Genomic DNA, 25,587 nt, shown 5'->3' on the forward strand with positions numbered 1-25,587 from the left:
GAGTCCCGAGTCCACGAGTCGACTAACTACTCCTCGTGCCGAGTCTACAGGGTTCCTCGATTTGAGTTTACTCCTCGAGTTGAGTTCACTCCTGGGGTTGAGTCCCGAGTCCACATGTCGACTAACTACTCCTCGTCCCGACTCTACATGACTCCTCGAGTTGAGTTCATTCCTCGAGTTGAGTTCACTCCTCGAGTCGAGTACCGAGTCCACGAGTCGACTGCCTTCTCCTTGTGCCGACTCTGCATGACTCCTCGAGTTGAGTTCACTCCTCGTGTTGAGTCCCGAGTCCACGAGTCGACTAACTACTCCTCGTGCCGACTCTACATGACTCCTCGAGTTGAGTTCATTCCTCGAGTTGAGTTCACTCCTCGAGTTGAGTACCGAGTCCACGAGTCGACTACCTACTCCTTGTGCTAACTCTGCATGACTCCTCGAGTTGAGTTCAGTCCTCGAGTTGAGTCCCGAGTCCACGAGTCGACTAACTACTCCTCGTGCCGACTCTACATGACTCCTCGAGTTGAGTTCACTCCTCTAGTTGAGTCCCAAGTCCACGAGTCGACTAACTACTCCTCGTGCCGACTCTACATGACACCTCGAGTTGAGTTCACTCCTCGAGTTGATTTCACTCCTAGAATTGAGTCCCGAGTCCACGAGTCGACTAACTACTCCTCGTGCCGACTTTACAGGGTTCCTCGAGTTGAGTTTACTCCTCGAGTTGAGTTCACTCCTCGAGTTGAGTCCCGAGTCCACGAGTCGACTAACTACTCCTCGTGCCGACTCTACATGACTCCTCGAGTTGAGTTTACTCCCCGAGTCGAGTACCGAGTCCACGAGTCGACTACCTACTCCTTGTGTCGACTCTGCATGACTCCTCGAGTTGAGTTCACTCCTCGAGTTGAGTCCCGAGTCCACGAGTCAACTAACTACTCCTTGTGCCGACTCTACATGATTCCTCGAGTTGAGTTCATTCCTCGAGTTGAGTTCACTCCTCGAGTCGAGTACCGAGTCTACAAGTCGACTACCTACTCCTTGTGCCAACTCTGCATGACTCCTCGAGTTGAGTTCAGTCCTCGAGTTGAGTCCCGAGTCCACGAGTCGACTAACTACTCCTCGTGCCGACTCTACATGACTCGTCGAGTTGAGTTCACTCCTCTAGTTGAGTCCCAAGTCCACGAGTCGACTAACTACTCCTCGTGCCGACTCTACATGACACCTCGAGTTGAGTTCACTCCTCGAGTTGATTTCACTCCTAGAATTGAGTCCCGAGTCCACGAGTCGACTAACTACTCCTCGTGCCGACTCTACAGGGTTCCTCGATTTGAGTTTACTCCTCGAGTTGAGTTCACTCCTGGGGTTGACTCCCGAGTCCACATGTCGACTAACTACTCCTCGTCCCGACTCTACATGACTCCTCGAGTTGAGTTCATTCCTCGAGTTGAGTTCACTCCTCGAGTCGAGTACCGAGTCCACGAGTCGACTGCCTTCTCCTTGTGCTGACTCTGCATGACTCCTCGAGTTGAGTTCACTCCTCGAGTTGAGTCCCGAGTCCACGAGTCGACTAACTACTCCTCGTGCCGACTCTACATGACTCCTCGAGTTGAGTTCATTCCTCGAGTTGAGTTCACTCCTCGAGTCGAGTACCGAGTCCACGAGTCGACTACCTACTCCTTGTGCTAACTCTGCATGACTCCTCGAGTTGAGTTCAGTCCTCGAGTTGAGTCCCGAGTCCACGAGTCGACTAACTACTCCTCGTGCCGACTCTACATGACTCCTCGAGTTGAGTTCACTCCTCTAGTTGAGTCCCAATTCCACGAGTCGACTAACTACTCCTCGTGCCGACTCTACATGACACCTCGAGTTGAGTTCACTCCTCGAGTTGATTTCACTCCTAGAATTTAGTTCCGAGTCCACGAGTCGACTAACTACTCCTCGTGCCGACTATACAGGGTTCCTCGAGTTGAGTTTACTCCTCGAGTTGAGTTCACTCCTCGAGTTGAGTCTCGAGTCCACGAGTCGACTAACTACTCCTCGTGCCGACTCTACATGACTCCTCGAGTTGAGTTCACTCCTCTAGTTGAGTCCCAAGTCCACGAGTCGACTAACTACTCCTCGTGCCGACTCTACATGACACCTCGAGTTGAGTTCACTCCTCGAGTTGATTTCACTCCTAGAATTGAGTCCCGAGTCCACGAGTCGACTAACTACTCCTCGTGCCGACTCTACAGGGTTCCTCGAGTTGAGTTTACTCCTCGAGTTGAGTTCACTCCTCGAGTTGAGTCCCGAGTCCACGAGTCGACTAACTACTCCTCGTGCCGACTCTACATGACTCCTCGAGTTGAGTTCACTCCTCGAGTCGTGTACCGAGTCCACGATTCGACTCCCTACTCCTTGTGCCAACTCTGCATCACTCCTCGAGTTGAGTTCACACCTCGAGTTGAGTCCCGAGTCCACGACTCGACTAACTACTCCTCGTGCCGAGTCTACATGACTCCTCGAGTTGAGTTCACTCCTCTAGTTGAGTCCCAAGTCCGCGAGTCGACTAACTACTCCTCGTGCCGACTCTACATGACACCTCGAGTTGAGTTCACTCCTCGAGTTGATTTCACTCCTAGAATTGAGTCCCGAGTCCATGAGTCGACTAACTACTCCTCGTGCCGACTCTACATGACTCCTCGAGTTGAGTTCATTCCTCGAGCTGAGTTCACTCCTCGAGTCGAGTACCGAGTCCACGAGTCGACTACCTACTCCTCGTACCAACTCTGCATGACTCCTCGAGTTGAGTTCACTCCTCGAGTTGAGTTCACTCCTCGAGTTGAGTCCCGAGTCCATGAGTCGACTAACTACTCCTCGTGCCGACTCTACATGACTCCTCGAGTTGAGTCCCGAGTCCACGAGTCGACTAACTACTCCTCGTGCCGACTCTACATGACTCCTCGAGTTGAGTTCATTCCTCGAGTTGAGTTCACTCCTCGAGTCGAGTACCGAGTCCACGAGTCGACTACCTACTCCTTGTGCCACCTCTGCATGCCTCGTCGTGTTGAGTTCACTCCTCGAGTTGAGTCCCGAGTCCACGAGTCGACTAACTACTCCTCGTGCCGACTCTACATGACTCGTCGAGTTGAGTTCACTCCTCTAGTTGAGTCCCAAGTCCACGAGTCGACTAACTACTCCTCGTGCCGACTCTACATGACACCTCGAGTTCAGTTCACTCCTCGAGTTGATTTCACTCCTAGAATTGAGTCCCGAGTCCACGAGTCGACTAACTACTCCTCGTGCCGAGTCTACAGGGTTCCTCGATTTGAGTTTACTCCTCGAGTTGAGTTCACTCCTGGGGTTGAGTCCCGAGTCCACATGTCGACTAACTACTCCTCGTCCCGACTCTACATGACTCCTCGAGTTGAGTTCATTCCTCGAGTTGAGTTCACTCCTCGAGTCGAGTACCGAGTCCACGAGTCGACTGCCTTCTCCTTGTGCCGACTCTGCATGACTCCTCGAGTTGAGTTCACTCCTCGTGTTGAGTCCCGAGTCCACGAGTCGACTAACTACTCCTCGTGCCGACTCTACATGACTCCTCGAGTTGAGTTCATTCCTCGAGTTGAGTTCACTCCTCGAGTTGAGTACCGAGTCCACGAGTCGACTACCTACTCCTTGTGCTAACTCTGCATGACTCCTCGAGTTGAGTTCAGTCCTCGAGTTGAGTCCCGAGTCCACGAGTCGACTAACTACTCCTCGTGCCGACTCTACATGACTCCTCGAGTTGAGTTCACTCCTCTAGTTGAGTCCCAAGTCCACGAGTCGACTAACTACTCCTCGTGCCGACTCTACATGACACCTCGAGTTGAGTTCACTCCTCGAGTTGATTTCACTCCTAGAATTGAGTCCCGAGTCCACGAGTCGACTAACTACTCCTCGTGCCGACTTTACAGGGTTCCTCGAGTTGAGTTTACTCCTCGAGTTGAGTTCACTCCTCGAGTTGAGTCCCGAGTCCACGAGTCGACTAACTACTCCTCGTGCCGACTCTACATGACTCCTCGAGTTGAGTTTACTCCCCGAGTCGAGTACCGAGTCCACGAGTCGACTACCTACTCCTTGTGTCGACTCTGCATGACTCCTCGAGTTGAGTTCACTCCTCGAGTTGAGTCCCGAGTCCACGAGTCAACTAACTACTCCTTGTGCCGACTCTACATGATTCCTCGAGTTGAGTTCATTCCTCGAGTTGAGTTCACTCCTTGAGTCGAGTACCGAGTCTACAAGTCGACTACCTACTCCTTGTGCCAACTCTGCATGACTCCTCGAGTTGAGTTCACTCCTCGAGTTGAGTCCCGAGTCCACGAGTCGACTAACTACTCCTCGTGCCGACTCTACATGACTCCTCGAGTTGAGTTCACTCCTCTAGTTGAGTCCCAAGTCCACGAGTCGACTAACTACTCCTCGTGCCGACTCTACATGACACCTCGAGTTGAGTTCACTCCTCGAGTTGATTTCACTCCTAGAATTGAGTCCCGAGTCCACGAGTCGACTAACTACTCCTCGTGCCGACTCTACAGGGTTCCTCGATTTGAGTTTACTCCTCGAGTTGAGTTCACTCCTGGGGTTGACTCCCGAGTCCACATGTCGACTAACTACTCCTCGTCCCGACTCTACATGACTCCTCGAGTTGAGTTCATTCCTCGAGTTGAGTTCACTCCTCGAGTCGAGTACCGAGTCCACGAGTCGACTGCCTTCTCCTTGTGCTGACTCTGCATGACTCCTCGAGTTGAGTTCACTCCTCGAGTTGAGTCCCGAGTCCACGAGTCGACTAACTACTCCTCGTGCCGACTCTACATGACTCCTCGAGTTGAGTTCATTCCTCGAGTTGAGTTCACTCCTCGAGTCGAGTACCGAGTCCACGAGTCGACTACCTACTCCTTGTGCTAACTCTGCATGACTCCTCGAGTTGAGTTCAGTCCTCGAGTTGAGTCCCGAGTCCACGAGTCGACTAACTACTCCTCGTGCCGACTCTACATGACTCCTCGAGTTGAGTTCACTCCTCTAGTTGAGTCCCAAGTCCACGAGTCGACTAACTACTCCTCGTGCCGACTCTACATGACACCTCGAGTTGAGTTCACTCCTCGAGTTGATTTCACTCCTAGAATTGAGTCCCGAGTCCACGAGTCGACTAACTACTCCTCGTGCCGACTCTACAGGGTTCCTCGAGTTGAGTTTACTCCTCGAGTTGAGTTCACTCCTCGAGTTGAGTCCCGAGTCCACGAGTCTACTAACTACTCCTCGTGCCGACTCTACATGACTCCTCGAGTTGAGTTCACTCCTCGAGTCGTGTACCGAGTCCACGAGTCGACTCCCTACTCCTTGTGCCAACTCTGCATCACTCCTCGAGTTGAGTTCACACCTCGAGTTGAGTCCCGAGTCCACGACTCGACTAACTACTCCTCGTGCCGAGTCTACATGACTCCTCGAGTTGAGTTCACTCCTCGAGTTGAGTCCCAAGTCCGCGAGTCGACTAACTACTCCTCGTGCCGACTCTACATGACACCTCAAGTTGAGTTCACTCCTCGAGTTGATTTCACTCCTAGAATTGAGTCCCGAGTCCATGAGTCGACTAACTACTCCTCGTGCCGACTCTACATGACTCCTCGAGTTGAGTTCATTCCTCGAGCTGAGTTCACTCCTCGAGTCGAGTACCGAGTCCACGAGTCGACTACCTACTCCTCGTACCAACTCTGCATGACTCCTCGAGTTGAGTTCACTCCTCGAGTTGAGTTCACTCCTCGAGTTGAGTCCCGAGTCCATGAGTCGACTAACTACTCCTCGTGCCGACTCTACATGACTCCTCGAGTTGAGTCCCGAGTCCACGAGTCGACTAACTACTCCTCGTGCCGACTCTACATGACTCCTCGAGTTGAGTTCATTCCTCGAGTTGAGTTCACTCCTCGAGTCGAGTACCGAGTCCACGAGTCGACTACCTACTCCTTGTGCCACCTCTGCATGCCTCGTCGTGTTGAGTTCACTCCTCGAGTTGAGTCCCGAGTCCACGAGTCGACTAACTACTCCTCGTGCCGACTCTACATGACTCGTCGAGTTGAGTTCACTCCTCTAGTTGAGTCCCAAGTCCACGAGTCGACTAACTACTCCTCGTGCCGACTCTACATGACACCTCGAGTTCAGTTCACTCCTCGAGTTGATTTCACTCCTAGAATTGAGTCCCGAGTCCACGAGTCGACTAACTACTCCTCGTGCCGAGTCTACAGGGTTCCTCGATTTGAGTTTACTCCTCGAGTTGAGTTCACTCCTGGGGTTGAGTCCCGAGTCCACATGTCGACTAACTACTCCTCGTCCCGACTCTACATGACTCCTCGAGTTGAGTTCATTCCTCGAGTTGAGTTCACTCCTCGAGTCGAGTACCGAGTCCACGAGTCGACTGCCTTCTCCTTGTGCCGACTCTGCATGACTCCTCGAGTTGAGTTCACTCCTCGAGTTGAGTCCCGAGTCCACGAGTCGACTAACTACTCCTCGTGCCGACTCTACATGACTCCTCGAGTTGAGTTCATTCCTCGAGTTGAGTTCACTCCTCGAGTTGAGTACCGAGTCCACGAGTCGACTACCTACTCCTTGTGCTAACTCTGCATGACTCCTCGAGTTGAGTTCAATCCTCGAGTTGAGTCCCGAGTCCACGAGTCGACTAACTACTCCTCGTGCCGACTCTACATGACTCCTCGACTTGAGTTCACTCCTCTAGTTGAGTCCCAAGTCCACGAGTCGACTAACTACTCCTCGTGCCGACTCTACATGACACCTCGAGTTGAGTTCACTCCTCGAGTTGATTTCACTCCTAGAATTGAGTCCCGAGTCCACGAGTCGACTAACTACTCCTCGTGCCGACTTTACAGGGTTCCTCGAGTTGAGTTTACTCCTCGAGTTGAGTTCACTCCTCGAGTTGAGTCCCGAGTCCACGAGTCGACTAACTACTCCTCGTGCCGACTCTACATGACTCCTCGAGTTGAGTTTACTCCCCGAGTCGAGTACCGAGTCCACGAGTCGACTACCTACTCCTTGTGTCGACTCTGCATGACTCCTCGAGTTGAGTTCACTCCTCGAGTTGAGTCCCGAGTCCACGAGTCAACTAACTACTCCTTGTGCCGACTCTACATGATTCCTCGAGTTGAGTTCATTCCTCGAGTTGAGTTCACTCCTCGAGTCGAGTACCGAGTCTACAAGTCGACTACCTACTCCTTGTGCCAACTCTGCATGACTCCTCGAGTTGAGTTCACTCCTCGAGTTGAGTCCCGAGTCCACGAGTCGACTAACTACTCCTCGTGCCGACTCTACATGACTCCTCGAGTTGAGTTCACTCCTCTAGTTGAGTCCCAAGTCCACGAGTCGACTAACTACTCCTCGTCCCGACTCTACATGACTCCTTGAGTTGAGTTCATTCCTCGAGTTGAGTTCACTCCTCGAGTCGAGTACCGAGTCCACGAGTCGACTGCCTTCTCCTTGTGCCGACTCTGCATGACTCCTCGAGTTGAGTTCACTCCTCGAGTTGAGTCCCGAGTCCACGAGTCGACTAACTACTCCTCGTCCCGACTCTACATGACTCCTCGAGTTGAGTTCATTCCTCGAGTTGAGTTCACTCCTCGAGTCGAGTACCGAGTCCACGAGTCGACTGCCTTCTCCTTGTGCCGACTCTGCATGACTCCTCGAGTTGAGTTCACTCCTCGAGTTGAGTCCCGAGTCCACGAGTCGACTAACTACTCCTCGTGCCGACTCTACATGACTCCTCGAGTTGAGTTCATTCCTCGAGTTGAGTTCACTCCTCGAGTTGAGTACCGAGTCCACGAGTCGACTACCTACTCCTTGTGCTAACTCTGCATGACTCCTCGAGTTGAGTTCAGTCCTCGAGTTGAGTCCCGAGTCCACGAGTCGACTAACTACTCCTCGTGCCGACTCTACATGACTCCTCGAGTTGAGTTCACTCCTCTAGTTGAGTCCCAAGTCCACGAGTCGACTAACTACTCCTCGTGCCGACTCTACATGACACCTCGAGTTGAGTTCACTCCTCGAGTTGATTTCACTCCTAGAATTGAGTCCCGAGTCCACGAGTCGACTAACTACTCCTAGTGCCGACTTTACAGGGTTCCTCGAGTTGAGTTTACTCCTCGAGTTGAGTTCACTCCTCGAGTTGAGTCCCGAGTCCACGAGTCGACTAACTACTCCTCGTGCCGACTCTACATGACTCCTCGAGTTGAGTTTACTCCCCGAGTCGAGTACCGAGTCCACGAGTCGACTACCTACTCCTTGTGTCGACTCTGCATGACTCCTTGAGTTGAGTTCACTCCTCGAGTTGAGTCCCGAGTCCACGAGTCAACTAACTACTCCTTGTGCCGACTCTACATGACTCCTCGAGTTGAGTTCATTCCTCGAGTTGAGTTCACTCCTCGAGTCGAGTACCGAGTCTACAAGTCGACTACCTACTCCTTGTGCCAACTCTGCATGACTCCTCGAGTTGAGTTCACTCCTCGAGTTGAGTCCCGAGTCCACGAGTCGACTAACTACTCCTCGTGCCGACTCTACATGACTCCTCAAGTTGAGTTCACTCCTCTAGTTGAGTCCCAAGTCCACGAGTCGACTAACTACTCCTCGTGCCGACTCTACATGACACCTCGAGTTGAGTTCATTCCTCGAGTTGATTTCAGTCCTAGAATTTAGTCCCGAGTCCATGAGTCGACTAACTACTCCTCGTGCCGACTCTACAGAGTTCCTCGACTTGAGTTTACTCCTCGAGTTGAGTTAACTCCTCGAGTTGAGTCCCGAGTCCACGAGTCGACTAACTACTCCTCGTGCAGACTCTACATGACTCCTCGAGTTGAGTTCATTCCTCGAGTTGAGTTCACTCCTCGAGTCGAGTACCGAGTCCACGAGTCGACTACCTACTCCTCGTACCAACTCTGCATGACTACTCCAGTTGAGTTCAATCCTCGAGTTGAGTTCACTCCTGGAGTTGAGACCCGAGTCCATGAGTCGACTAACTACTCCTCGTGCCGACTCTACATGACTCCTCGAGTTGAGTTCATTCCTCGAGTTGAGTTCACTCCTCGAGTCGAGTACCGAGTCCACGAGTCGACTACCTACTCCTTGTGCTAACTCTGCATGACTCCTCGAGTTCAGTTCAGTCCTCGAGTTGAGTCCCGAGTCCACGAGTCGACTAACTACTCCTCGTGCCGACTCTACATGACTCCTCGAGTTGAGTTCACTCCTCTAGTTGAGTCCCAATTCCACGAGTCGATTAACTACTCCTCGTGCCGACAATACATGACACCTCGAGTTAAGTTCACTCCTCCAGTTGATTTCACTCCTAGAATTGAGTCCCGAGTCCACGAGTCGACTAACTACACCTCGTGCCGACTCTACAGGGTTCCTCGAGTTGAGTTTACTCCTCGAGTTGAGTTCACTCCTCGAGTTGAGTCCCGAGTCCACGAGTCGACTAACTACTCCTCGTGTAGACTCTACATGACTCCTCGAGTTGAGTTCATTCCTCGAGTTAAGTTCACTCCTCGAGTCGAGTACCGAGTCCACGAGTCGACTACCTACTCCTTGTGTCGACTCTGCATGACTCCTCGAGTTGAGTCCCGAGTCCACGAGTCAACTAACTACTCCTTGTGCCGACTCTACATGACTCCTCGAGTTGAGTTCATTCCTCGAGTTGAGTTCAGTCCTCGAGTCGAGTACCGAGTCTACGAGTCGACTACCTACTCCTTGTTCCAACTCTGCATGACTCCTCGAGTTGAGTTCACTCCTCGAGTTGAGTCCCGAGTCCACGAGTCGACTAACTACTCCTCGTGCCGACTCTACATGACTCCTCGAGTTGAGTTCACTCCTCTAGTTGAGTCCCAAGTCCACGAGTCGACTAACTACTCCTCGTGCCGACTCTACATGACTCCTCGAGTTGAGTTCATTCCTCGAGTTGAGTTCACTCCTCGAGTCGAGTACCGAGTCCACGAGTCGACTGCCTTCTCCTTGTGCCGACTCTGCATGACTCCTCGAGTCGAGTTCACTCCTCGAGTTGAGTCCCGAGTCCACGAGTCGACTAACTACTCCTCGTCCCGACTCTACATGACTCCTCGAGTTGAGTTCATTCCTCGAGTTGAGTTCACTCCTCGAGTCGAGTACCGAGTCCACGAGTCGACTGCCTTCTCCTTGTGCCGACTCTGCATGACTCCTCGAGTTGAGTTCACTCCTCGAGTTGAGTCCCGAGTCCACGAGTCGACTAACTACTCCTCGTGCCGACTCTACATGACTCCTCGAGTTGAGTTCATTCCTCGAGTTGAGTTCACTCCTCGAGTTGAGTACCGAGTCCACGAGTCGACTACCTACTCCTTGTGCTAACTCTGCATGACTCCTCGAGTTGAGTTCAGTCCTCGAGTTGAGTCCCGAGTCCACGAGTCGACTAACTACTCCTCGTGCCGACTCTACATGACTCCTCGAGTTGAGTTCACTCCTCTAGTTGAGTCCCAAGTCCACGAGTCGACTAACTACTCCTCGTGCCGACTCTACATGACACCTCGAGTTGAGTTCACTCCTCGAGTTGATTTCACTCCTAGAATTGAGTCCCGAGTCCACGAGTCGACTAACTACTCCTCGTGCCGACTTTACAGGGTTCCTCGAGTTGAGTTTACTCCTCGAGTTGAGTTCACTCCTCGAGTTGAGTCCCGAGTCCACGAGTCGACTAACTACTCCTCGTGCCGACTCTACATGACTCCTCGAGTTGAGTTTACTCCCCGAGTCGAGTACCGAGTCCACGAGTCGACTACCTACTCCTTGTGTCGACTCTGCATGACTCCTCGAGTTGAGTTCACTCCTCGAGTTGAGTCCCGAGTCCACGAGTCAACTAACTACTCCTTGTGCCGACTCTACATGACTCCTCGAGTTGAGTTCATTCCTCGAGTTGAGTTCAGTCCTCGAGTCGAGTACCGAGTCTACAAGTCGACTACCTACTCCTTGTGCCAACTCTGCATGACTCCTCGAGTTGAGTTCACTCCTCGAGTTGAGTCCCGAGTCCACGAGTCGACTAACTACTACTCGTGCCGACTCTACATGACTCCTCAAGTTGAGTTCACTCCTCTAGTTGAGTCCCAAGTCCACGAGTCGACTAACTACTCCTCGTGCCGACTCTACATGACACCTCGAGTTGAGTTCATTCCTCGAGTTGATTTCAGTCCTAGAATTTAGTCCCGAGTCCATGAGTCGACTAACTACTCCTCGTGCCGACTCTACAGAGTTCCTCGACTTGAGTTTACTCCTCGAGTTGAGTTAACTCCTCGAGTTGAGTCCCGAGTCCACGAGTCGACTAACTACTCCTCGTGCAGACTCTACATGACTCCTCGAGTTGAGTTCATTCCTCGAGTTGAGTTCACTCCTCGAGTCGAGTACCGAGTCCACGAGTCGACTACCTACTCCTCGTACCAACTCTGCATGACTACTCCAGTTGAGTTCAATCCTCGAGTTGAGTTCACTCCTGGAGTTGAGACCCGAGTCCATGAGTCGACTAACTACTCCTCGTGCCGACTCTACATGACTCCTCGAGTTGAGTTCATTCCTCGAGTTGAGTTCACTCCTCGAGTCGAGTACCGAGTCCACGAGTCGACTACCTACTCCTTGTGCTAACTCTGCATGACTCCTCGAGTTCAGTTCAGTCCTCGAGTTGAGTCCCGAGTCCACGAGTCGACTAACTACTCCTCGTGCCGACTCTACATGACTCCTCGAGTTGAGTTCACTCCTCTAGTTGAGTCCCAATTCCACGAGTCGATTAACTACTCCTCGTACCGACAATACATGACACCTCGAGTTAAGTTCACTCCTCCAGTTGATTTCACTCCTAGAATTGAGTCCCGAGTCCACGAGTCGACTAACTACACCTCGTGCCGACTCTACAGGGTTCCTCGAGTTGAGTTTACTCCTCGAGTTGAGTTCACTCCTCGAGTTGAGTCCCGAGTCCACGAGTCGACTAACTACTCCTCGTGTAGACTCTACATGACTCCTCGAGTTGAGTTCATTCCTCGAGTTAAGTTCACTCCTCGAGTCGAGTACCGAGTCCACGAGTCGACTACCTACTCCTTGTGTCGACTCTGCATGACTCCTCGAGTTGAGTCCCGAGTCCACGAGTCAACTAACTACTCCTTGTGCCGACTCTACATGACTCCTCGAGTTGAGTTCATTCCTCGAGTTGAGTTCAGTCCTCGAGTCGAGTACCGAGTCTACGAGTCGACTACCTACTCCTTGTTCCAACTCTGCATGACTCCTCGAGTTGAGTTCACTCCTCGAGTTGAGTCCCGAGTCCACGAGTCGACTAACTACTCCTCGTGCCGACTCTACATGACTCCTCGAGTTGAGTTCACTCCTCTAGTTGAGTCCCAAGTCCACGAGTCGACTAACTACTCCTCGTGCCGACTCTACATGACTCCTCGAGTTGAGTTCATTCCTCGAGTTGAGTTCACTCCTCGAGTCGAGTACCGAGTCCACGAGTCGACTGCCTTCTCCTTGTGCCGACTCTGCATGACTCCTCGAGTTGAGTTCACTCCTCGAGTTGAGTCCCGAGTCCACGAGTCGACTAACTACTCCTCGTCCCGACTCTACATGACTCCTCGAGTTGAGTTCATTCCTCGAGTTGAGTTCACTCCTCGAGTCGAGTACCGAGTCCACGAGTCGACTGCCTTCTCCTTGTGCCGACTCTGCATGACTCCTCGAGTTGAGTTCACTCCTCGAGTTGAGTCCCGAGTCCACGAGTCGACTAACTACTCCTCGTGCCGACTCTACATGACTCCTCGAGTTGAGTTCATTCCTCGAGTTGAGTTCACTCCTCGAGTTGAGTACCGAGTCCACGAGTCGACTACCTACTCCTTGTGCTAACTCTGCATGACTCCTCGAGTTGAGTTCAGTCCTCGAGTTGAGTCCCGAGTCCACGAGTCGACTAACTACTCCTCGTGCCGACTCTACATGACTCCTCGAGTTGAGTTCACTCCTCTAGTTGAGTCCCAAGTCCACGAGTCGACTAACTACTCCTCGTGCCGACTCTACATGACACCTCGAGTTGAGTTCACTCCTCGAGTTGATTTCACTCCTAGAATTGAGTCCCGAGTCCACGAGTCGACTAACTACTCCTCGTGCCGACTTTACAGGGTTCCTCGAGTTGAGTTTACTCCTCGAGTTGAGTTCACTCCTCGAGTTGAGTCCCGAGTCCACGAGTCGACTAACTACTCCTCGTGCCGACTCTACATGACTCCTCGAGTTGAGTTTACTCCCCGAGTCGAGTACCGAGTCCACGAGTCGACTACCTACTCCTTGTGTCGACTCTGCATGACTCCTCGAGTTGAGTTCACTCCTCGAGTTGAGTCCCGAGTCCACGAGTCAACTAACTACTCCTTGTGCCGACTCTACATGACTCCTCGAGTTGAGTTCATTCCTCGAGTTGAGTTCAGTCCTCGAGTCGAGTACCGAGTCTACAAGTCGACTACCTACTCCTTGTGCCAACTCTGCATGACTCCTCGAGTTGAGTTCACTCCTCGAGTTGAGTCCCGAGTCCACGAGTCGACTAACTACTCCTCGTGCCGACTCTACATGACTCCTCGAGTTGAGTTCACTCCTCTAGTTGAGTCCCAAGTCCACGAGTCGACTAACTACTCCTCGTGCCGACTCTACATGACACCTCGAGTTGAGTTCATTCCTCGAGTTGATTTCAGTCCTAGAATTTAGTCCCGAGTCCATGAGTCGACTAACTACTCCTCGTGCCGACTCTACAGAGTTCCTCGACTTGAGTTTACTCCTCGAGTTGAGTTAACTCCTCGAGTTGAGTCCCGAGTCCACGAGTCGACTAACTACTCCTCGTGCAGACTCTACATGCCTCCTCGAGTTGAGTTCATTCCTCGAGTTGAGTTCACTCCTCGAGTCGAGTACCGAGTCCACGAGTCGACTACCTACTCCTCGTACCAACTCTGCATGACTACTCCAGTTGAGTTCAATCCTCGAGTTGAGTTCACTCCTCGAGTTGAGACCCGAGTCCATGAGTCGACTAACTACTCCTCGTGCCGACTCTACGTGACTCCTCGAGTTGAGTTCATTCCTCGAGTTGAGTTCACTCCTCGAGTCGAGTACCGAGTCCACGAGTCGACTACCTACTCCTTGTGCTAACTCTGCATGACTCCTCGAGTTGAGTTCAGTCCTCGAGTTGAGTCCCGAGTCCACGAGTCGACTAACTACTCCTCGTGCCGACTCTACATGACTCCTCGAGTTGAGTTCACTCCTCTAGTTGAGTCCCAATTCCACGAGTCGATTAACTACTCCTCGTGCCGACTCTACATGACACCTCGAGTTAAGTTCACTCCTCCAGTTGATTTCACTCCTAGAATTGAGTCTCGAGTCCACGAGTCGACTAACTACTCCTCGTGCCGACTCTACAGGGTTCCTCGAGTTGAGTTTACTCCTCGAGTTGAGTTCACTCCTCGAGTTGAGTCCCGAGTCCACGAGTCGACTAACTACTCCTCGTGTAGACTCTACATGACTCCTCGAGTTGAGTTCATTCCTCGAGTTGAGTTCACTCCTCGAGTCGAGTACCGAGTCCACGAGTCGACTACCTACTCCTTGTGTCGACTCTGCATGACTCCTCGAGTTGAGTCCCGAGTCCACGAGTCAACTAACTACTCCTTGTGCCGACTCTACATGACTCCTCGAGTTGAGTTCATTCCTCGAGTTGAGTTCAGTCCTCGAGTCGAGTACCGAGTCTACGAGTCGACTACCTACTCCTTGTTCCAACTCTGCATGACTCCTCGAGTTGAGTTCACTCCTCGAGTTGAGTCCCGAGTCCACGAGTCGACTAACTACTCCTCGTGCCGACTCTACATGACTCCTCGAGTTGAGTTCACTCCTCTAGTTGAGTCCCAAGTCCACGAGTCGACTAACTACTCCTCGTGCCGACTCTACATGACACCTCGAGTTGAGTTCATTCCTCGAGTTGATTTCAGTCCTAGAATTTAGTCCCGAGTCCATGAGTCGACTAACTACTCCTCGTGCCGACTCTACAGAGTTCCTCAACTTGAGTTTACTCCTCGAGTTGAGTTAACTCCTCGAGTTGAGTCCCGAGTCCACGAGTCGACTAACTACTCCTCGTGCAGACTCTACATGACTCCTCGAGTTAAGTTCATTCCTCGAGTCGAGTACCGAGTCCACGAGTCGACTACCTACTCCTCGTACCAACTCTGCATGACTACTCCAGTTGAGTTCAATCTTCGAGTTGAGTTCACTCCTCGAGTTGAGACCCGAGTCCATGAGTCGACTAACTACTCCTCGTGCCAACTCTACATGACTCCTCGAGTTGAGTCCCGAGTCCACGAGTCGACTAACTACTCCTCGTGCCGACTCTACATGACTCCTCGAGTTGAGTTCATTCCTCGAGTTGAGTTCACTCCTCGAGTCGAGTACCGAGTCCACGAGTCGACTACCTACTCCTTGTGCCAACTCTGCATGACTCGTCGAGTTGAGTTCACTCCTCGAGTTGAGTCTCGAGTCCACGAGTCGACTAATTACTCCTCGTGCCGACTCTACATGACTCCTCGAGTTGAGTTCACTCCTCTAGTTGAGTCCCAAGTCCACGAGTCGACTAACTACTACTCGTGCCGACTCTACATGACACCTCGAGTTGAGTTCACTCCTCGAGTTGATTTCACTCCTAGAATTGAGTCCCGAGTCCACGAGTCGACTAACTACTCCTCGTGCTGACTCTACTGGGTTCCTCGAGTTGAGTTTACTCCTCGAGTTGAGTTCACTCCTCGAGTTGAGTCCCGAGTCCACGAGTCGACTAACTACTCCTCGTGCCGACTCTACACTACTCCTCGAGTTGAGTTCATTCCTCGAGTTGAGTTCACTCCACGAGTCGAGTACCGAGTCCACGAGTCGACTACCTTCTCCTTGTGCCGACTCTGCATGACTCCTCGAGTTGAGTTCACTCCTCGAGTTGAGTCCCGAGTCCACGAGTCGACTAACTACTCCTCGTGCCGACTCTACATGACTCCTCGAGTTGAGTTCATTCCTCGAGTTGAGTTCACTCCTCGAGTCGTGTAACGAGTCCACGAGTCGACTACCTACTCCTTGTGCCAACTCTGCATGACTCCTCGAGTTGAGTTCACTCCTTGAGTTGACTCCCGAGTCCACGAGTCGACTAACTACTCCTCGTACCGACTCTACATGACTCCTCGAGTTGAGTTTACTCCTCGAGTTGAGTTCACTCCTCGAGTTGAGTCCCGAGTCCACGAGTCGACTAACTACTCCTCGTGCCGACTCTACATGACTCCTCGAGTTGAGTTCATTCCTCGAGTTGAGTTCACTCCTCGAGTCGAGTACCGAGTCCACGAGTCGACTACCTTCTCCTTGTGTCGACTCTGCATGACTCCTCGAGTTGAGTCCCGAGTCCACGAGTCAACTAACTACTCCTTGTGCCGACTCTACATGACTCCTCGAGTTGAGTTCATTCCTCGAGTTGAGTTCACTCCTCGAGTCGAGTACCGAGTCTACGAGTCGACTACCTACTCCTTGTGCCAACTCTGCATGACTCCTCGAGTTGAGTTCACTCCTCGAGTTGAGTCCCGAGTCCACGAGTCGACTAACTACTCCTCGTGCCGACTCTACATAACTCCTCGAGTTGAGTTCACTCCTCTAGTTGAGTCCCAAGTCCACGAGTCGACTAACTACTCCTCGTGCCGACTCTACATGACACCTCGAGTTGAGTTCATTCCTCGAGTTGATTTCAGTCCTAGATTTTAGTCCCGAGTCCATGAGTCGACTAACTACTCCTCGTGCCGAGTCTACAGAGTTCCTCGACTTGAGTTTACTCCTCGAGTTGAGTTAACTCCTCGAGTTGAGTCCCGAGTCCACGAGTCGACTAACTACTCCTCGTGCAGACTCTACATGACTCCTCGAGTTGAGTTCATTCCTCGAGTTGAGTTCACTCCTCGAGTCGAGTACCGAGTCCACGAGTCGACTACCTACTCCTCGTACCAACTCTGCATGACTACTCCAGTTGAGTTCAATCCTCGAGTTGAGTTCACTCCTCGAGTTGAGACCCGAGTCCATGAGTCGACTAACTACTCCTCGTGCCGACTCTACATGACTCCTCGAGTTGAGTCCCGAGTCCACGAGTCGACTAACTACTCCTCGTGCCGAGTCTACATGACTCCTCGAGTTGAGTTCATTCCTCGAGTTGAGTGTTGGAATCGATCTAGGGTTTAAGAAAAAGTTTAACGCTTCGTTAAGCGGCGGAATTTTAAAAATTTTCTTTTTAAGTAAAACTAGTTTTTACTAACCTAGACAAGAGCATGTACATGTAAATAAAAACTAATATGAGCTATTAAAGTTACTAACCTTTCTTGAAGCTTGAACCTTGTAGAAGCTTTTGGAAAGTTGCAACGCTCGTCTCCCCTCGCAGCACGTCTCTCTTTCTTTCCTCGGCACCTCGAGCAACCACGAAAGTTTCTATCACTAAATCACTCGAAAAGAAGGAATCAGTGAGTGGGCACTTTTAAACACTACGACTTGAGAACGAGTCTCGAAGTCGTAGAGCTAAACGCTAGGTCGAGTGAGGACCTAGGTGCCAAAACAAGAAAAATCGAAAATAAAATAGAAAGAGAGAGAGAGAGGATTTCGGCCACCACGAGGTCTAGAGAGAGAAGCTCTCAATCTCTAACTTATGTGGAATGAATAAAATGAGGGGAATGAGGGTCCTATTTATAGGAGAAGGGTTGGCCTTGGAAAGAAGTAGTTTCCTCTTATTTTCCAAGCCTTTATGAGCAACCCTTTATTTCCCATTCCTATCCAAGTCACACGGCCACATAAGCCTTCATGACACCTTGGATTTGTTTCCTCTTTTATTTTTCTTCTCCCTTAACTTGTCTTGGTCGAAATTCCCCTTGCCTTGAATAGGAAATTTGTTTCCTCTTTTTCTTTTGGCAAGTATCTTCATACATTAATGCACAAAAGGAACTCTCTTTCTCTTTGGGTAGTGGGCGCCTATTATGCTTTAGAAAGGCCTTCTAGAAGCTTTTCCATTTGTTCATGACAACATGAAAAAGGCCCATTAAGAATTTTCAATAAAATTCTTATGAAATGAAATTAATTCACAAGGCCCAATGATCAAGTCATGGCCGAGTGACATTGAGTCATCAAATGAACTTGTCAAAAAATTTATTGACATTCATTTCATCCTTTGTCTCAAAAGACAAAAATACCCTTTTAACTATATTCGTTCTTGTTTTGACTTAGCTTCCAGTTTAACTATTCCTATCGATGTGATTCGTGACAGTGACCTCATGGACCCAAATGAACAAAGCTTGAGCTAAACACTTGGACTCAAAAGTTCACAAACCTTTTCCAAGTTTAGCTTAATGCCAACTGACTCCACTAAAGAGCTGACACTGAAAATCTCTCGGTTCAAATGAATTTATTTTCTACTCAAGAATTCGACCTAATTATGATGAGCGGATCCACTGAATATTATCTATGCTACCCTTCATGAATGTCATCAGCTAGTCGGGATTTACTAAATTACCATTTTACCCTTCTAGCTGTTATTTCCTCAACTCCTTTGTCGCTTGTGAATAAGTTAGAAACAATGTATTGACGAGGAGCTAACAAGTCACATTGTTTCATCCAAAAGAGTCAGGACTCAATTTGGACACTGGCCAGTTCATTTATTCACACTCCAAGGAACAAAGCATGAGGTGACATACATTGCATTTCAGCAATCTTGTACATGAATTCCATATCTATGAGAACTTCACAAAGTTACTCATGACATACTCACAACTTAGTATTTCACCAATAGGCCCTGTTCGGAATGACATAGTGAGTCCGAACTCTGACTTTCTCAAATGAGAATACTAAGGTGTGAAATGGCATGTCTCATTTCAGGATTAAGGTAAGCATGATGCAATTCATACATAGTGACTTCGAGACATAAGAGGTTAAATGGTTTGTTCTTATATTGTCTCTAGAAGTGCACTGGTCAATTCAGTACCTTCGGAAGATACCTAGAAGAACTATAGAGTCCCCAACTCTCAATGCCTCATAACCAGACATCATAGATTCTTCTAACAATCATACTGAGGTCAATAGTCCTTTGACCCTAAGATTGCGAATATATCGTTTTAAGCAAACTACGAAGAGTTTGTTCATGCAAATCTACATTTGTCTCTTCGTAAGTTGTTAGGTTTGTTTATGGACTAAAAGACCAGGGTTTTATCATAAAGCTTCAGACAAGGAAGATTGAATGAACGTTTCAACTTTTTATTAATGAATAAGCAATTACAAGCAAGAGTCTTCGTAAGACTATATGACATCAAACGTACATAAATAGACACTACTACTCTTCTTGTGGGCACCATTGACAACAAACTCCCACTTGACTCAAAGAAGATGTGAGTAGTCCTACATGCCTAATCCCTCTAGAAGTTGGTCGAAGACCATGTTCGCTAGGGCCTTGGTGAATGGATCTGCCAGAGATCTACTTCACCTCCACGTCTCCGCGTTGCGCGATCTCTCGAATCAAATGGTATTTCCTCTCAATATGTTTAGAGCGCTTATGGCTTCTAGGTTCCTTTGAGTTAGCGACAACCCCACTATTATCACAATAAAGGGTCATGGGCTTGTCGACGTTTGGAACAACTTCCAAATACTTAAGGAATTTTCTAAGCCATACAGCCTCTTTGGATGCTTCACAAGCAGCCACATATTCTGCTTCCATTGTGGAGTCAGCAATGCAAGATTGCTTAATACTTCTCCACACAACAGCTCCACCATTAAGGATGAACACAGATCCAGAAGTGGATTTCTTGGAATCCTTATCCGCTTGAAAATCGGAGTCGGTATATCCCGTCATAGTCAGGTCAGTACCTGAGTATGTAAGCATCAAGTTCCTAGTTCTTCGAAGATACTTAAGAACATGCTTAACAGCAATCTAGTGCTCGGGTCCAGGGTTGGATTGGAAACGGCTAACTACGCCAACGGCGAAACAGATGTCAGGTCTAGTGCAAAGCATAGCATACATGAGGCTTCCTACGGCAGAGGCGTAAGGAATTTTCCTCATGTCTTCAATCTCTTGTGCAGTCTTGGGAGACTGGTCCTTAGAGAGTGAAACTCCATGCCTAAAGGGTGTTTGGCCCCTCTTGCAGTCTTGCATCGAGAAGCGATCCATCACCTTATCAATATAAGATGCTTGAGAGAGCGAAAGGGTCCGGTTTTTCCTATCTCGAAAGATTTGGATTCCCAGAATGTACGCGGCTTCTCCTAGATCCTTCAAATCGAATTGCTTTGCTAGCCAGACCTTAACCTCAGATAACTTACCCACGTCATTACCAATGAGTAGTATATCATCGACATATAGTACCAGAAACACAACTTTGCCTTCGTGTATTAACTTGTAAACACAAGGCTTATCTATTGACTGTTCAAAGCCAAAGCTCTTTACAGTTTCATCGAATTTAATATTCCATGACCTAGATGCTTGCTTTAGTCCATAAATGGATTTAAGCAACTCACAAACCTTGGTCTCTTGACCTTTATCCACGAAACCGTCTGGTTGAGCCATGTAAATGCGCTCGTCAAGATTGCCATTAAGAAAGGCTGTCTTGACATCCATTTGCCAGATCTCATAGTCGAGAGCTGCAGCTATGGATAGGAGTATGCGGATGGATTTAAGCATCGCGACTGGCGAGAAGGTTTCTTCATAGTCAATCCCTTCTTGTTGGGTATAACCCTTCGCCACAAGTCGTGCTTTGAACGTCTCAACGTTCCCATCAGTACCCCTTTTCTTCTTGTATATCCACTTACACCCTACGGGTTTAATCCCTTCAGGAAGGTCTACAAGTTTCCAGACTTTGTTGACATACATCGAGTGCATTTCAACTTTCATGGTGTCAAGGCAAAGGTTTGATTCAGAACAAGCCATCGCTTGGCTATAGGAAACAGGGTCATCCATGTCGAAGACGGCTACAAGAGAGTCTCCATAAGACATGTACCTGTCAGGCTTTTGAGTAGCCCTCCCACTACGTCTAAGTACTACTTGACGAGATTCTGATGAGTTAGGTTGTGTTTCAGTTGGGGTAAGAACAGTTCTTACAGATGAGGTAGAAGCTTCCTCACCCAACTTTTCTTCAAGCACAATTTTGCTTCTAGGTTTCGCATCCTTCATAAAGTCCTCCTCAAGGAAACGAGCATTCGTGCTAACGAAAGTCTTATCGTCCTCGGGACTATAGAAAGTAAAATCTTTGGTTTCCTTCGGATATCCTACAAACAGGCACAATTCTGACCTACTAGCCAACTTGCTAGTCTTTTGCCTCAGCACGTGTGCAGGGCAACCCCAAATTCGGATGCGGCCAAGATTCACTTTACGGCCAGTCCATCGTTCATAAGGAGTACCAGGAACCGTCTTGGACGGAACTTGGTTCAGAATGTAGGCGGCTGTTTCGAGGGCATATCCCCAAAAGGAAAGCGTAAGTGATGAGTAACTCATCATCGATCTAACCATCTCCATAAGAGTTCGGTTTCTTCTCTCTGACACTCCGTTTTGTTGAGGTGTGCCAGGTGCGGTAAGCTGAGAAGCGATACCTTCTTCTTTAAGAAAGTCATCGAACTCTCCAGACATATACTCACCACCTCGATCAGATCGAAGGGTTTTGATCACTTTGCCATTTTGCTTTTCCACTAAAGCCCTAAAGACCTTAAATACGTTAAAGGTCTCGGATTTGTGTTTAAGCAAATAGACAAACCCATATCTTGAGTAATCATCAGTGAAGGTAACGAAGTATTCGTATCCTCCACGTGCCTGTTGGCTGAGCGGACCACATACATCAGAATGTATTAGTTCCAGCAACTCAGTGGCTCTTCGACCCCTATCGGAGAAAGGTCGCTTAGTCATTTTTCCTTCTATGCAGGATTCACAAGTAGGTAGTGAACCTATTGCAGAGGCTTGGAGTGGACCATCCCTCACAAGTCTCTTAATCCTATCTAGACTGATATGACCAAGTCTTAAGTGCCAGAGGTATGTTGATTTTGTTAGATCGGAGGATTCAGAAAGTTTGATCCTCTTTGGCTCCCTAATTAGATCGTTATCTATTTCGGTGTCTAAAAGAGAAGGTTGAGTGGGATAGATGTAAAAAAGAGCATTCTTCATACATGCATCAGTGACAAAAGAATTATCAGGAAACGAAATACGAATTCCATTCTTAATGAACTTTAAACAATAATCTTGCTCACGAAGACGAGCAACGGATATTAAGTTCTTCCCAAAGGTAGGAACAAAATAAAAATTATTCAAGTTTAAAGTGCGGTCTTTAAAAGACAGCGTCACGGATCCCACGGCCTTTGCAGACACCAGGCTCCCATCACCCCATTTGAAACAGAACTCGCCTTCCTCTAAGCTTTTGGTTTTCTTGAAACCATTCAAGGAACAAAAAATATGGTTAGTAGCAGCGGAGTCAATAATCCACGATGATACATTATCAGCTACTAAGCATGCTTCGGTAACTAGTATAATACTATGTTCCTTTGCTTTGAGATAGGCGGGACAGTTCTTTTTATCGGCCTTGTCAGGTCTCTTCACAGTTCTAGAGGCGGAGGCTTCTTGCTCAGTAGCATGTGCCTCTCCTTGATTCCTCTTTTTCTTAGTGAGACCTACAGCAGTGCGAAGTTCCTCCATAAGCTTGGTAACAGTGTACTCTAGCTTGTTTATGGAGTAGTTCATCTTGGAGGTATCAAGAGATCCGGGGAGAGTTTCTAAGATCATATTTATGATATTCTTCCCATCAATCTCAGATCCTAGGATTTCCATCTTATTTAGAAAACTAATGATCAGTATCATAAAGTCTCTAACAGGAGTCCTAGCCTTCATATGACAGTTCATAAACTGTCGGACTGCTTGTTGCCTTGCTTGACGCCTTTGCCCTTCAAACATCTCAAGGAGATTGTAGAGCATGTCAGCGGCAGTCTCGATGTCACGATGTTGCTCTTTCAGCACATTGTTCATAGATGCCAAGATATAGCACCTCACAATCTCATCGGATCGAAGCCAGGCCGCTAAGGCGTCATTGTCCTCTTGAGTTGAATCATCATTCGTCAGAGGAGGACACGGGGTGGTGAGTACCCATTTGTGCTTGTTAACGGTAGGTATTATGTCGAGGTTACATTTCGAATCTACGTAGTTTTCGTTTTCGAGTTTGTTCGAGGAAAGAAAGATTGAGAGATGGTTGAGAGACATATTACCTATATAAGTTAAAACAAGTTTATGATTAGTCTTTGGTTTAGGATTTAAGTTTTATTAAGACTTTTGTAAAATCCAAAGGTGTTATAAACCAAACGATAATTTACTCCCTCAAGAGAAGGCCGCAAAAAATCTCCATTTATAAGTAAATGACACATCATTAATGCTTAGCCAAGATGTCAATACATTAGCTTTGACTAGCCACCTTGTAAATTGGTTTGATCACTCACATCCTTTCGCAGAGCCTCAAGGGAGGATACTAGGGATTGAGCCTAAGTGTGCAACCAACCACTTAGTCCAAAAGATCAGCTTTGAAAAACAATCCCCCAAGGGGAGGCCTTGCCATCATTGCATCACTCTCGGACGTAGCTCATTGAGCAATGATCGAAGCAATAACGCCTTGGAGTACTCACATTTAAGTGAGGGTCGCAAGAGCGGCTCTTAGTCCCACGTTATTGCATCTTTCACTAGTGTTGGGGATCGTGGGTTACAAACAACGAATATAACCCTCCCACTTAGTTTTTGGAGTTGGTTCATCGACTCTTATAAGTTCGGAAACAAATTTCCTAGTTAGAGAGCGACAGAGCGGACAACTAGAAGAGAATCCTAGATCGACATGTTCAGAGCAGTATTAGTGCATAAAGGCACAAGGTACATACTCGATCTTTTCCTATTTTCTATTTCGGGAAAGTGCGTGAGGGAAGTGTGAACTTCAACTCACTCGAACACTTGAAAGTTTGAGATTACACATCTTTTTATTTTTCGGCTTGTCTACAAGGAGACCTCCCACTCAAATTTTCAAGAGCATATAGATTTTGAACATATGTGATATAGATATAGTTTTGAAAACATTTTGAAAACTTATTTGATTTGGATGACAAAAATTTTCAAGTTTGAAAGTGAAAACGGTTTTTCAAAATTCAAACTAGTTTTGTAAAAATTCAATTTCAATTAAACTTTCAAAAATCAAAACATTTTAATCTTACATATCATGTTTATAATCATATGAAAAACATTTTTGCTCAAGAAAGTTTTCTCATTAGAGTTCTATAACTCATGGTAGTGGGGTTTGAAAATCCGGATTTCTAAAAAACTGGAGTTTCAGACAGCCGCGCACCTCGGAGTAAAATCGCCATATCTGGCGGCTACGATGTCCTTTTCAGCCGAAACCGGTGGCATTGGACAGAGGACAGACAGAGCTTTAATTTGATTCAAGAATCATTAAATTTCGATTTCTGAGCAGAGAGTTATGCCACGTTTAATGCGGGTTTACTCCAGCTCGAAGAAAAAGAAATAAATTAAAACTTTGGTCCCTTTTAGGTGCGAAAAAGAATCAAGTGTAACGGAACGTTTTAAGATGTTGTTTAAAGCTTTTATTTGTGTTTTATTAGCAGGGTAATAACATAGAATAAAAGAAATAACAACAAGCATAAAACGAATACGGTAAATAAAAGAAACTAGAAAGACAAAGTAACTAGTCACAAAATTTACCGAAATTTCTCAAACCTTTAAAACACGTTTTTCAATATAAAAAATTAAAAACTTTTAGAACTGATTCTAATGTGTTTTAAAAACATCCCAAACTCATAGAAAATCAACATGCTTTTTAATTTAAAGACATGAGCAATAAATTAAAAAAAATCTAAGATAACAATTCTAACTTGTCACAAAATTAGTAAACTTTCGAAAACGATTTTCAAGCTCATAATTTTAAAAACATGTACATGCTAATCATTGACCATAGCTCTGATACCATTTGTTGGAATCGATCTAGGGTTTAAGAAAAAGATTAAACGCTTCGGGAAGCGGCGGAATTTTAAAAAATTCTTTTCAAGTAAAAACAGTTTTTACTAACCTAGACAAAGAGCAAGTACATGTAATTAAAACCTATTATGAGTATAGAAGCTTACTAACCTTTCTTGAAGCTTGAACCTTGTAGAAGCTTTTGGAAAGTTGCAACGCTCGTCTCCCCTCGCAGCACGTCTCTCTTTCTTTCCTCGGCACCTCGAGCAACCACGAAAGTTTCTATCACTAAATCACTCGAAAAGAAGGAATCAGTGAGTGGGCACTTTTAAACACTACGACTTGAGAACGAGTCTCGAAGTCGCAGAGCTAAACGCTAGGTCGAGTGAGGACCTAGGTGCCAAAACAAGAAAAATCGAAAATAAAATAGAAAGAGAGAGAGAGAGGATTTCGGCCACCACGAGGTCTAGAGAGAGAAGCTCTCAATCTCTAACTTATGTGGAATGAATAAAATGAGGGGAATGAGGGTCCTATTTATAGGAGAAGGGTTG

This window comes from Urtica dioica, chromosome 1 (assembly GCF_054948205.1).
Source record: "Urtica dioica subsp. dioica isolate 48M chromosome 1, U.dioica_male_clone48M_v1_H2, whole genome shotgun sequence".
Lineage (NCBI taxonomy): Eukaryota > Viridiplantae > Streptophyta > Magnoliopsida > Rosales > Urticaceae > Urtica > Urtica dioica.